Source organism: Grus americana, chromosome 20, assembly GCF_028858705.1.
Source record: "Grus americana isolate bGruAme1 chromosome 20, bGruAme1.mat, whole genome shotgun sequence".
NCBI classification, from domain to species: Eukaryota; Metazoa; Chordata; class Aves; order Gruiformes; family Gruidae; genus Grus; species Grus americana.
Genome location: NC_072871.1, coordinates 10,628,995 through 10,641,802, shown reverse-complemented (window position 1 = coordinate 10,641,802; position 12,808 = coordinate 10,628,995). Strand labels below are relative to the sequence as shown.

Below are 12,808 nucleotides of genomic sequence, written 5' to 3'. Positions count from 1 at the left end.
CCCGCACCCCACTCCAGGCCTATGATGGCTTCTGCCCCCCCACCCTCCCGCCTCACTGGCACGGGGCACGTTTCAGCAGCCCCCACTATAGCCGCCCCTCATTCCTCCTCCAAGGCGGGGGGTGGGGGGGGGCAGTGGGGACCCTTGCAGTGCCAGGGCTTCCCTTACACCCCGTGCCAAGCATGGCGGGACCAGCAGCTATCTTCTCAAGAGGGGGCCATGTTGACATTGGGCATCAGCGGAGCACATCCTGGGGTATTTATGACCTCCCAAAATTTGGGTTGCAACGCAGAGGTCAGTCAGTTTGTTGGATGCCTTGTCACCCCCATCACATTGTCCTTGTGGTGGGAAAGAGCGAGGTACGGGCAGTTTGGGCCACTAAACCTGCAGGACATCACCCAGCAAAGATGGCGTCTTCAGTGGTGGGCAGCAGAGAGAGGCATGGAAACAACTGGCCCAGCTCCGTAATTTTCAAGACCATTCTGGTGCAATAGTACACAATAGGAATAGTACACTTTTTAATTGGAATTTGAAACTTTGATTGAGACTTTATGCTAGGAAAGGAGACATTTTGGAAAACGAAGGCTGTGGCAGTAGTAATCATTTCTTGACTCTCTCAGAGGACACAATCAGGCCGCCAAGTGAGTGGCCCTGTGGCTGCCAGGCCATGGCTGCCTGCTGCTGTGGGCAGCGAGACCCCTCAGTGAAGCCCCTGCGTTTTCCTCCTGTCCTGACTGAGTGCACGGCGTGGATCTGGGGACGCCTGTCACCCGGGGCTCCCCCGGAGCAGAGCCATGTCCCCGGCTCACACCACACACGCCTGGGTCCTCCCGGTCTGAGCAGCGCAGAGCGCTTGTGCGCAGGCTTACGGCGAGCAGAGGATTACTCCCACCCTTATTCAGCAAAATATTACTCTGGGCAAGTCCCCTGGGAGCTGCAAAATATTCCCGTGTTTATTTATATAAATGCATGGCTAAAGAAAGACCCCACTTGTTTTCCTTGGCAGACAGGTTTTTAAAGGCTGTTTTCTGCTGCCCATCATTCTCTCCAGCAATAGGTGATTTTATACTGCGTGCTGCTTGCTGCGAGCATTGCCAGCTGACGGAGTCCCTGGGAGCACGTCCGTCCAGGGTAGTCTGTCCTAGGCAAAACACTGTGTTTGAGCTCGGTTGTGCATGAAACTCTGCGTGTGTTTGTGTGTGCACGCTACATTAATCTGTAGGGAGGGTGCATCTCCATCTGGTTTTCTGCTCAGCGCAGAGATGAGCTTTCAGCAGCAGCTCCCTATGGAAATCTACAGGACTTGCGTGGACGGCACACGCTGCCTGCGAGGAGAGGCAGCACTGGATGCTCTTTTCAGATCAGAGATGCTGGACACGGGAAACACAGGTCTAGAGCCGACAGCTTTCTCCACTGTCAGCAAACACACAGGCTCAATCCTGCAATGTACAGAGCCTTCACTAAGGTTCCCAGCATCCTCACACTCCTCCCACCTCCTCCAAAACTGAAGCCTGTGAACTTTGGGTAAAACTCTAGACCCGAATGTTATCAGTTGCAGCAACCACCGCTTGGCCCTCTGCCATCTCTCCTGTCCTCTGCCCCAGGATAGATGCAGGTCACGGTGCACGGCTGGGACATCAGCCACCCACACCTCCACGCGCACGCAGAGCCAAGCACGGAGCAGGACTGCTCTGGCCTCATCAGTGGAGCTGCAGGAGTGAAACGGGATGTGTGGAAAACGCTTCCTGTTTACCCAGTCTTTGGTATCTTTAGTAGTAGCTGCTGGAGCGGGAAGCGGTCAGCAGGGGCCACATGAACGGGTATTTTTAAATTTGAAATCATGACGCTTCATCTTGCAGAGCTGCCGCCACCCTCCCGTGGAAGTCGGTGTTGGGGAAAACCTGGGCGTCAGCCAAGGCTCAGTTAGGGTGTGCGAGAGGCAGGGAGGGAGCCGCAGGGTGTTGGTGCCGCACACCTGGCCGTGTGTGGCCATGCCCACAGCCCGGCCTCACCTCCCCATCATCCCCAAACCTCCTGCTGGCATCGTCTCCATTGCACGCTGAGGCGCAGGCTCCCTGTCAGCCTCCCCAGCCCGTCACAGGGTGCCCTTTTCGGTAGCCCCGGTGGCCCGTGGCCGCGGGACCCACCAAAGGCAGAGCACGCAGGTGGGCAGCAGCCCCGAGCCGGGACACGTGCTTTTCCAAGGGCCGAGCAGCCCGCTCCGCCATTCTGCCCCGGCTCAGCCGCATTCAGGGCCTGTCAGGCGTGAATTGAGTTGGGGGATGGAGGGGGCTTTAGGTCCTCATTAGCACTAGCCAATTAGTGTGGCATGCTGCTCCCCTGCCAGCTGACGTGGCTGCCGCTGAATACCCCCTGCCCACGCTGATCCCTTTAAGTTTGGGGCCGTGTTTGGTTTATGATCAGTTTTCCTCCATGGTTTTGCTGCAGAAACTTTTCTCTGAAGTGTGTCCTTTCCCTCTGAGCCTCAGCCGCTCCTGAGAAACTAAGGCCTGCCTGGTTTGTTTTATTGGCCCTTGTGGGCTGCTCTCTGCTAGCGTGCCGCTGTTCGCTGTGATGCTGCAGTCAGTCAGGGTTTAATCAGCAAACGAGCGAGTATCAGGGAAAATGCTTTCCCGCAGCAACATTTGATACTTTAAATAATAAAGACAATTACTGAGCAGCAATCAAAATCAGATGGCAAAAACTCCACCTTCAGTTTGTACAGCTTTTGCCAGCGCAGCGAGCTGAGGGCAGCCCAGCCGTGCCTGGCAGGGGTGCGCAGGCTGCTTGCAGCGGGACGGGGTCAGAGCCTCAGCCAGCGTCAAGCGCTGCTGCACCCCCACAGAACTGGGCCAGAGCTTTCTTGGATCTAGGAGCACTGTGCCAAATGTTTCCAGCCTCAGGCCACTCCAAATCCTTGAGTGATGACTGCTTCTTGGGGAGCACACTGCATCTGGGAATGGTCCCCGGCCATCGGGGCGGGGGCATGGGATCCAGGCTGCCCAGGGCCTGTTTCCTGTATTCTCCATCAAAAAATGTTCTACCATCCCTTGCCTGCTTTCTCATTGGCAGATAATAAAAGTGTCAGTCCCATCGCAGGGATGTTTTGCTGCTTGCTCAACTAACATCCATGAACTGCTTTTAGATTCCTGCATGAAACCTGCTACATAAATTTAACTCCTAATTTTATGTGTTGTGAACTTTCATGGGTTTAATTCTGTTCTCGGCAGAAGCAGCAGATGCTTGCTTGAGCCTGAAAGTTAAGAGGAAACAGTATTTCAAACCTGAACCTCTTTGGGGAGCAGAGGAGGAAAAGCAAAACCTTTTGCTGCTCGTCCTCTGCTGAACACGGGTTGCTGTCCTCTTGCTTTAACAATCTCTAGATTTCTCCAGCCGCTGAAGATGCTGCACATGGGATGCACAAGGCACCTGTGGGGACCTGGCGCCAGGTCCTGGCGCTGCTCTGCAGCGTTCCCATGCCATTGCCAGGGTACTCAGAGCCACCAGTGACAAGGCAAGACCCCCAGCAGCCAGGTTTGAGCACTGGGGACCTTTCTTACATGCCCTGTGCACCCCCCCGCCATCCCCTGGATGAGCTGCACCCCAGCCGACTCATCCCCTCGCTGATATTTCTTGTGAGACACCAAGTCTTGCATGCCCAGATCTCATGAGCTCCTGGGGAAGAGTGGCACCTCTAAACCCTGCTTGGCCGCTCTCCAGCCTGTCCTTTAGGTGAGGATGAAAACAACAGGCGACAGCGCTGGGCAGAGTCCAGCCCAGAGATTACGGTGCACCTCCTGCTTGCCGGGGAAGGACCGAGAAGTTCTGAGGGTGCCGTGGGAATACCCACGCAGTGCAGACGTAATTAATCAAGTTCAGAGATTGTATTCTTCATTAGCGCTTCTCGCTGCGCAGGGAGAGCCTCGGGAGTCTGGCAGGCAACCGCAGCCTGGCTAGGAAACAGATTTGTCTTCTGCTGGTGAAAATCTTCTACGAAAAGGAATTTTATCCATGTTTTGCAGAGAATGTTGCAGATTTCAGAGAAATCAGAATTCAGGAGAAAAGTTCCTCTGAAACTATCAAAGTCTCTCAGTTCAAAAATTGAGTTTTGAACTTTAGAGCCCTGAAGTTTGAACAATTAACTGAAATTGGATTTTTCCCACTCAAATTTCCCTAAGGTTTAAAAAAAGCCTTATTGTTAAACCAAAACCTTGCCAGTGAAGTATCTGGGGGCTGTGAGCCGGGGAACACGGTGGCTCATTTGGGATGGGGCCATGCAGGGTGACTGGGGGGGACGAGCTGAGATAGCCGACATGTTTTCAAGGTGTCCTGACACTCATAATGCTTCCCCTCCCTCCCATTGGTACTATTAGCTGCTCATTAACACCAAAGGCTAATTGCTACCGATTTGTTAATTAGATATTCACCATCACATTGCACAAGGAGTTGGGGTTGTGATGACAGAAGCTGGAGGTTGACCTCTATAATGCCAACTGTAAGTAGTGCTTCCTACAGAAGACTGGCAGGTTCTTCCAGGACGTCTCTCACATGGAAATAAGCCAAAGCAAAGGCTACGTGTGTGAGCAACCAGCCCAGGGCTCGAGACACAGCCCCCGGCCAGGGAAGTGTCCCTGTTGCAGGCAATGCCTGAGTGCATGCCGAAAGCCCTGCACATGCTCCCGTGCTGTGTCAGAAGCGCGGGGGAACCTCAGCGCCAGCGAGCTTGTGTCATCGAGGTCAGCTTGTCCAAGCCCATAGATCAACTCTGGCAAAATTAGGACTGGCATCAAAAGTTCAGCCAGACCTTACCGTAAAGCACCTCATACGTCTGTGCTTTCCTGAATCGGGGCTGGCCCGAGACACCACTGAAGCACTCCCACACACGGAGCTGCCAAGGACTGTGTACTAGTTACTGAGAGAGTTTGTGTGTGATTTCCCGGGAAAAATACATTCCTGTAGGAGCAGTGGTGGGCAGCTCCCACGCAGGCAGGCTGTGGCACGCCAGCCCTTGGTGTGCTTCATCCGAACGACCCCGCGTGCTCAGCCTCCCCTCTCGCTCTTGCTCTTGACAAAGAGTTCAAGGAAAGCCTGATAAGAGAGGGGGAGAAAGTGAGGGAGACAGAGAGCAGAGACTAAATATTGTGCAAGTTGGTGTCTTAAGCACAGGCAGCAAACCCTGGGCTGGGGGACAAACTCCCCTGCTCTGCAGTGGTGCGGTCTGGGGTACCGCTGGGACCCAGTGCACCCAAGGTCGGGGATGTGGCCATGCCTTGCTGCTGCTGTTGTGATAGCATCGAGGACAGAGACAGGAAAAAGCCCAGAGCCTCTCTTTTCCTGAGCCAGCTTGGTAAAGGGCTCCTTTATCTGCCCTTTGGTGTGAGATAAGGTTTCAGTGTTGTCCTGCCGGAGCAGTTTTGTATCGCTCACAGATACCTCCCCTTGCTGCAGAAAGGTATCAGGCATTCAGAAAATATTTGAGCAAGAACGTATCTTTTCAAAACCTGTGTGCAATGGAAAGACACACAGGGTGGATTAGATCTGCACTGGGGGGGGTTCAGTGTCTCCTTGTCCATGCAAGGACAAAGCATGTTTCCTCAGCTTGTAGGACTGGGCTGCGATGGCCTCTCTCATTGCAAGTCCTTACGGAAAAGGATTATCACAGACCGAATGGGGACCTGAGTGCCTGGGCTCCTTACCGGGCTGGGAAATGTTCCCCCCGATTCCCCGGGGTGTGAGGGTATGCGGTCCCTGGTACCTGCCTTGGAGACAGCTCCCACCAGCACAGAAAGGTGGGAAAACATTTTCCCTGCCAAAATTTCACTCAGTTAATCCAGCTGCCCCTTTCTTACAGCAGGAGCATCTATAGAGATGGATACATTTACAATCATTCTTTTATTTTTACTATCCTTTGACAACAGAGTTCAAATCCTAAATGTAGAACTTTTCTTTTAGCAAAAATCCAAAATATGCATTTTGAATTGTCCCCATAAAGTAACACCAAATGATCAAGCGAGTAAGGACGACCCCAGACCTGCCTTCATTCTGAGGATGCAAAAAGGAAATGTCCTCTCCCTGCTTTAAAGCTTAATGGGTAGCTTTGGTGATACGTGAACATCTTGAGAGCTAATAAAGATTAACGTTTGTTATAAGGAGTCAGTGAGAACTGTATCTTATTGCAACAAGCCACGTACTTCAATGTCCCTGACATACACGCGTATTTGAAAAGGATGAGCTGGAGCTGTCCAGGATGATCTATCACCATCTGGGAGTTCAGCTCTTTGTGCTCTGTCCTCCCCTACAAGGGACCTGCTTTGGGAGACCTTCAGTGACCAATTATTTCTATGAAACCCTTATGCAACACCATAAGGAATGACTGGGAGGAAAAGGCATATCATGAAAATAGAGGATAAGGAGTAAAAGCTTTGCAGGGTCCAACAATGAGCCGCGCACCACACTGGAGCAGTTGTGCGATTCGGGTGGTGCAGAGGCACCAACCTCCCGGTGCCTAAAGCCGGCGGCTGGAGCAGTACCTTCATGCTGGCTCACACAACGCCGGCTTCTGGGTGAAAGCACCGAAAGGGGAAACATTTCCCTCTCACCACAACAAAGCTATCTGCACGGCACAAAATAGTGTTAGATCCCGGGGAGGCAACTTCTTCTGGGCTGCTCCATCCTCCACCAAAGTCCTGAGGACCAAGAGCCCTTCTCTCTCCCCGCCTGCAGCTGACACTCCCTTTCCCAGCAACTCTTACAGACAACAATAATTGACATTTTAAAACTGCTCTGTTGCAGAACAAAACACTTGCAACTGATTAAAAGTTTTCTATGTCAAAAATACTTAGCGTACTGAAAAATGCACTCAAAGGGCCGGTCCTGATCTCATTGTGTGGGACTGAGTCCAGAGGAGGTCTCCATGGAGAAGACCTGAAGAATGGACAGGACGTTACACTAATGGTGTTCTACAGAAATGATTAAGCCAAATAACACGCAGCTGAATAGAGCACAATGTCTTTTTTATAAAATTAATAAGGCGTGTAATAGATAACTGTCTCCCCGTTAGTGGATCTAATACCTTGGCTTAAAAGTCCTACCCAGGAAACTCTCATGGCTTTTCTGCTGACTTCACTGGATTTCAGCAACATAATAGAGAAGTGGAATTCAGCCTAAAAGTCAGACAGTGAATGCAGAAGTCAAGACTTAGGAAAAAGATACAAAAAAAGAACTGTTGATATGTCTCTTCTCTCACACGTTGCAGCGTATCAAAATGGCCACTGCTTTTATTTTGTTTAATCACTTATCTCCACAGAGGGAAGAGGAAATTCCCAAGAATGCATGGTCGTTAAAAATATTAGCCAGGGCCTGGTGATTATTTTTGGTAGCTAAAAACTTCCTGACTGAAGGGTTTTGGTTTGCATTGGACTTCAGTAAATGTTTTAGTATAACTTTCATAAATACCCATTATACTCAAATCAGAGTGCAGTTTACAATTCAACTGGGAAGGGCGGGGATATGTTTCTCTCTCTTTTGTTTTGCCATGCAGCATGCTAAAGTGCATAGCGCTACACTGAATTAGCATTTAGCTATTTTCTTGTATCCTTAAATAAAGGACTAGTTCACACAGTCAGAAATCTCTGTTTCCTTTCGGGCAGGAAAAAGGAAGTGAATGCGAGGGGCAGATTTGGAGTTTGCTTGCAAGAACAATTGAACTCCCATCCAGAGGGGAAGGGGATCTGCGTCAAGAGGAATTAGGTTTTTTTTCTTTTTTCTTTTTTTTTTTTTTTTCTGGAAGGGAAGAGAAAATGACCTTTAGTTTAAAAGCCTGAAAGAATAAAGGTCTGAGCATTTAGAGCTGCCTGCACAAATATAGTCATAAAGGCTTGTACCTGACAAAGGGCTCCCGCAGCCGCTTGCACTGTCCTGCCCGACTGCAAACGCTGCACCGCGTGCTCCCCTCTTAGTTATCCTAGGTGAAGGGCGTCACCAAAACCTGTCAACAGTTCCTGGCTAGGAGGGACAGTCCCTGGGGTTTTTTTGCAAAATATTTACCATTTTTCTCTTTGTCCCTCCCCAATGCTGCCAGGCTAGTGGGTCGGGTGAGATTTGGTGGATGGGATTTAGTGGATCCCCTTGCTTTTCTCCCCAAAAGTCCTATTTACAGCATCTGTACGAGCAGGCAGGGCATCAACGCAACCTGTTACATGGTCAAGACCCCACACAGGCCCCACCGGTTTTCGTCCCTTTACAGTCAACCACAAACCCCTCTCCCAGCTTCCCTGGGAAGAAGAACTGAACTGAGGCCTCAGGGGTTTGACTAAGTATCAAAACATTATCTGTGTGGTCTTGTCTCAGTCCTGGCCATTTTAGTCCTCACCACTAGTCTCCATTTTAGTGGGCCCTGAATATCCATATTTTTCTCTGTATTTCTTTCTCCCTCCTATGCAAGCCAGATTCCCAAGGAAACTCCAGAGCTGGACAACACAGGAGTTGAGATCTTAAAAGATGCTTAAGCATCCCATCTCCAAGGGCACAAAGCACTTTAGGAGATTTGAGGCAATCAGTCCCAGAGCCGGACAAGGCAAATGCCGCAGTCTGGGACCTCCCCATGGTACCCAGCGCTTTGCCAGAGCAACTTATAACCCGCTGTGGCCAAAGGGACTCATCGTCCTTCCTTCTTCTCACCACTTTTCACAGCATCAGTCAGACCTGTGCAATCCCCTGGCACAACCCTGCGCGAGCCAGCGAAGGGGTTTCTGCCCTAAAAGCAGAGCTCAGGCTAACAGCTTACATCGCGCGCGCTGCAGCAAGAGCATCGCTTTCCCAGGCGCGCTTTGCTCCAGGGCCGCAGGTAATAAACAGGGGCCTGAGGGAGCACAGGGGATCCAGCTCCACTTTGGGTTCCCACGTACTCACACGAGCTCCTCGGAGAAGTTTTTCTCCCATCCAAGGAAAATATTTGCTCAGAACGTGAAGCCGCGGCTGGGCAATGTCAGCAGCAAATGTCAGCAAGTGTCAGCAGGAGAGAAACTAATTAGACAAAATGGGCCAAATTTCTCCCGGGGGGAGCTCCTCTGCGATCACTGCAGGAAGGATGAATGTGGCCTAATGGTTAAATAGATTATTTTGCGCTCTCTTGTTGCCTCCATCCTGGTTTTCTCCAGGCAGGCAGACTCACGGAGTTTGGCCGGAGCCAGCCTGCCCGCCCAGCGGCTCACCTGGCTCCGGTGACTTACGCCAGGGCAAAGCAACCCTGACAGCACATTGCAGACACCTCACAGCTGAGCTCGGATGAAATCACCTCTTGATACTAAAATTGCGGTTCTCCAAATATATCTTGGCAGGTTTCCACTTTTCTTCTCCGAAGCTGTCCGGCCTCAATGTGTGCAGCTGGAGGGATGCCCCCGCCAGCACTCAGAGGGACAAAACCGGAGCCGAAAGAGAGCCAGAAGGACATCTTCTCTGCTAAGGTCATACGTCTGCAGAACCTGGCGCTAGGCAAAGGTGCATCTGGAAACACGGTGGCTGCGATGACTCACTGCATGAGGAAATGGTGTCACTGCAGCAGGTCTGCTCCCTCACCTCCGACGCTGCTCCCAGCTCTAACACGCATTTTTACCTTTTACTACCAAAAGTTTCAGACCAAGCCCCCCAAGAGCTGAAGCCCGAGTGTAACTCAGGTTCTGCATATGGGTCTGTTGGCATCAAAGGAGCCAAGCGTGGCGAGCCCATCCCTATGTCCAGCCTGGGATGTCAGCAGAAGAGCAGTGTGAGTGGTACCCGGGGCAGGCAAGGATTACAGTGCAACACGTGGGTAGGAGTTTGCTAGCCCCATGGTTTTTCTATTCTTATTTCTGTTCCCCTTGAACTCCCAGTCAACACCTTGGTGCATAAAGGTAATTCATTAACCTGCAAGAATGATGTGGCCTAAACTTTCCCCTAGTCACTGCAACAGCTCACGGTCATGCCGGTGTGTCGGGGACAGGCTCCCGGAGCAGTGCCAGCAACGCAGGGGATGTGTACATAGCTCCGCACCCTCCGAGCAGGGGCTCAGGGAGAGGGAGGGTTCCAGAGGGATGAGGGAATGGTGCAAAGTCCAGGAGAGCCCAGAGGCTAGCCTCAGAGTATGGTCAGGGAAAGGACAACACACACCCCAGTTCACCTCGCTCGTACCTCCTGGATTTCCCCGGTGGGGCAATCCCCACCGCCCAAGAGAAAGTGCTGTGTAACCGTCAGGCTGATGACATAGAGGCACTGCTGCTTTGCAGCGTAAAAGCCAGCGATGGGTTTTCTGAAGAGCAGGGAGCTGGTGTCGGTGGCGTTAGATGTGTAAGACGGTACCAGGAGGTATTTTGTTCCCCTCACAGGAAGGAGGGGTTTAGTGGACTCATGGTGTTGGGTTTGGGACTCCAGACCAGACTGGGAGGACAAGTGCTACCGTGGTGGGACCAGCCAGGCTGTACCCCATGGGAACGCCGAGGCAGGGCAGGTTGTGACAGGGTTGTGAGCGCTTGTGCAAGGCCAGGGATAGTGCCAGAGCTGGAAGTGCAATGAGAGGAGCCCTGAGCTCCACACCACCCGCAGGGCTGCAAAGTTCCCCATGGGGCTGGAGTAAGCTCGTTCCCTCTCCAGTCCTTGCTTTGCCCATCAGAAGGCAGCAGAAGTCAGTCCCAGCCAGGGCTGTGAGCAGACACCAGGATTTCTACCTGACTCCGGGCACACGAGTGTCACCCAGGTTCCCCAATGGAGAGGAGACAACTCATCTAGCAGAAACGCTGTGACCGACCCAGCTTTCACGTAGCAGTGAACGGGCACTTTCCCTCTGGTCCTGGAGGACCCCGGGCTCAGTGAGGCTGCTGGAGGCCGTGCTAGCCCAGCACACTGCAGGGAGCCTTCAGCTGCTTTATTCATAGAAATCCACCCTGCACAACAGCTCTGGACCTGCTGCCTCCCTGGCACCAGCCCAGAGAGGGTCTGTGCTCCGAGCAAACGAGCAGGTCAGCAAAGGCACCGCAGCCAATGTCGCAGAGGGAGCGATAACATCTAGATCAGCCAGTTGGTAGCAGAGAAATCAAGTCATTGGAGCAGGACATCGTCACGTGCCCAGTTCTTCCTGCCGTACAAATGAACACTGCGGTTTGGATCCTGCATCTTATTTTCCATAAACATACCAGATTTTGCATCCCAGATTTGCAGGAGAGCACTGCTGAGATGGTGCTTTGAGCTCAAGTATCAGCCTTAAATCTGAGCTTTACTGAGACTTAGTCCCAGGTACAAAGCCTTCAACACTCAGTAAGTTCTATATGTGCACAAAAATCGGTTGGATCAGGATTCTTATGGCACACAGTGAACTAACTCGTCTGTTATTTCTGAATTCCTCTTTTTTTCCTTTTTTGCTTTGTTTTGATTTTGATTTATTTTTCTGCTATCATAGGAAGCAGCTCAGAGATGGGTTGTGACATACCCTGGGCTAATTCAGTGGAAAGCTTATTTTCAAAAGGAAACATTTGCCATCTTGCTCCCAGCTTTGATTTGCCTGTCCCTGCTCGCTTGCCAGAGCTTATTCTGCGGCATTAATAGGAAAGTTTCTTTGCACGGAGCCAACCAGCTATTGTGCCCAAGTGATTTTCTTCAAGGAATAAAAAGCACATTCACTTTGTGCTCGAGGAGATGACATTTGTTTGATTGGTGTGTTTGAGAGCTCGGTGGGGAATACAGCAGAGAGAAAACATTCTTGTGAGGAGCTATTTCAAAAGAAAAGAAACAAGAATCCAGGAGAGATAAGAAAATGAATGTCTGCAAAATCTGGGAAAGCCTCGTGCAGAGGGATGGAGACAAAGTACGAGAATGCACTTTATTTGTGACAAGCTTTCCATCCTGGGCAGCCAAACAGGACATCCTGCTTCAGTTCTCCTTCCTCTCTTTAATTAGAGTTGCGTTCAGGACACTGCCGTTAATGTCGTCTCAGCATTTCCATGACAAAGCCCTGTTTTTGCGGGACTTTAGGAACTTGGCCCTAGAAAAATCTGTTATTAGCATAGGACTGCTCAGGCTGGAGACTGTGACAGGTTTGCAGCCAGTTGCTGCGACATTTCCATCACAGCTCAGAGCGAGGTGGCCCTGTCCGGGCCGTGGGAGCAGTGGAGGAGACCGAACCCCATCTCCGGACGCAGTGGGGTTAGCGGTGGGCTGTGCACCCCAGCCCGTGCCCGAGCAAACGTCGCTGTTTCAGATCTGAAATGTGGCACTGAAAAAACAACACCCACATTTCCGAATCTATAAGTCATTGTGGAAACCTCTGTGTTCAAATAATTTTAAAAAGCCTGAAAAGGAGACCGAATTCTCCAGCGATGGTATTTTTGCTACCTGGAATTAGGGCCTGGTTACAGGCCCCCTGGTTGAACTTGCCCCAGAAATTGGGACCCCTAAAAATGACTGCAGGAAGAACAGATCCTCACGGTGTAGCGCACCCTGCCCTCCCCAGCCCGGGGACATGCTGCCGCAGCTTCCCGCGCCTCCCTGACCTCTGCGGCCGCTGCAATTTCACGCTGAGCCGTGACACGGAGCAGCGGTGACAGAAATCACTCGCTTTCCCGCTGGCTTCTTAATTGCTGCTCTTCCCCTTCGCTTGGGGTGGGCAGCTCAGCTCTCGCAGGGCTGAGGCTATCGTCGCTGCTCAATCCCACGCGTTGGAGAAGCTGCTGCAAATGGTGCCTTGTCAAACCTGCTGTTTGCAACAGCAAAGCAAATGAGACCAAACGGGGTTGTAAAAGTAATCAAAGAGGGGCTGAAACCACAGCGGGGCCGTGTGGGA

At 51.6% G+C, this 12,808-nt stretch overlaps 1 long non-coding RNA gene across 1 annotated transcript in view; it reads left to right on the top strand.

Moving 5' to 3' along the window:
- The window catches only part of LOC129215654 (uncharacterized), a 17,055-nt gene extending 4,247 nt beyond the window's left edge, over positions 1-12,808 (top strand). The window contains exon 2 of the long non-coding RNA XR_008580063.1: positions 9,339-12,808. This is a non-coding gene — a long non-coding RNA (uncharacterized LOC129215654). The remainder of the gene's footprint in view (positions 1-9,338) is intronic.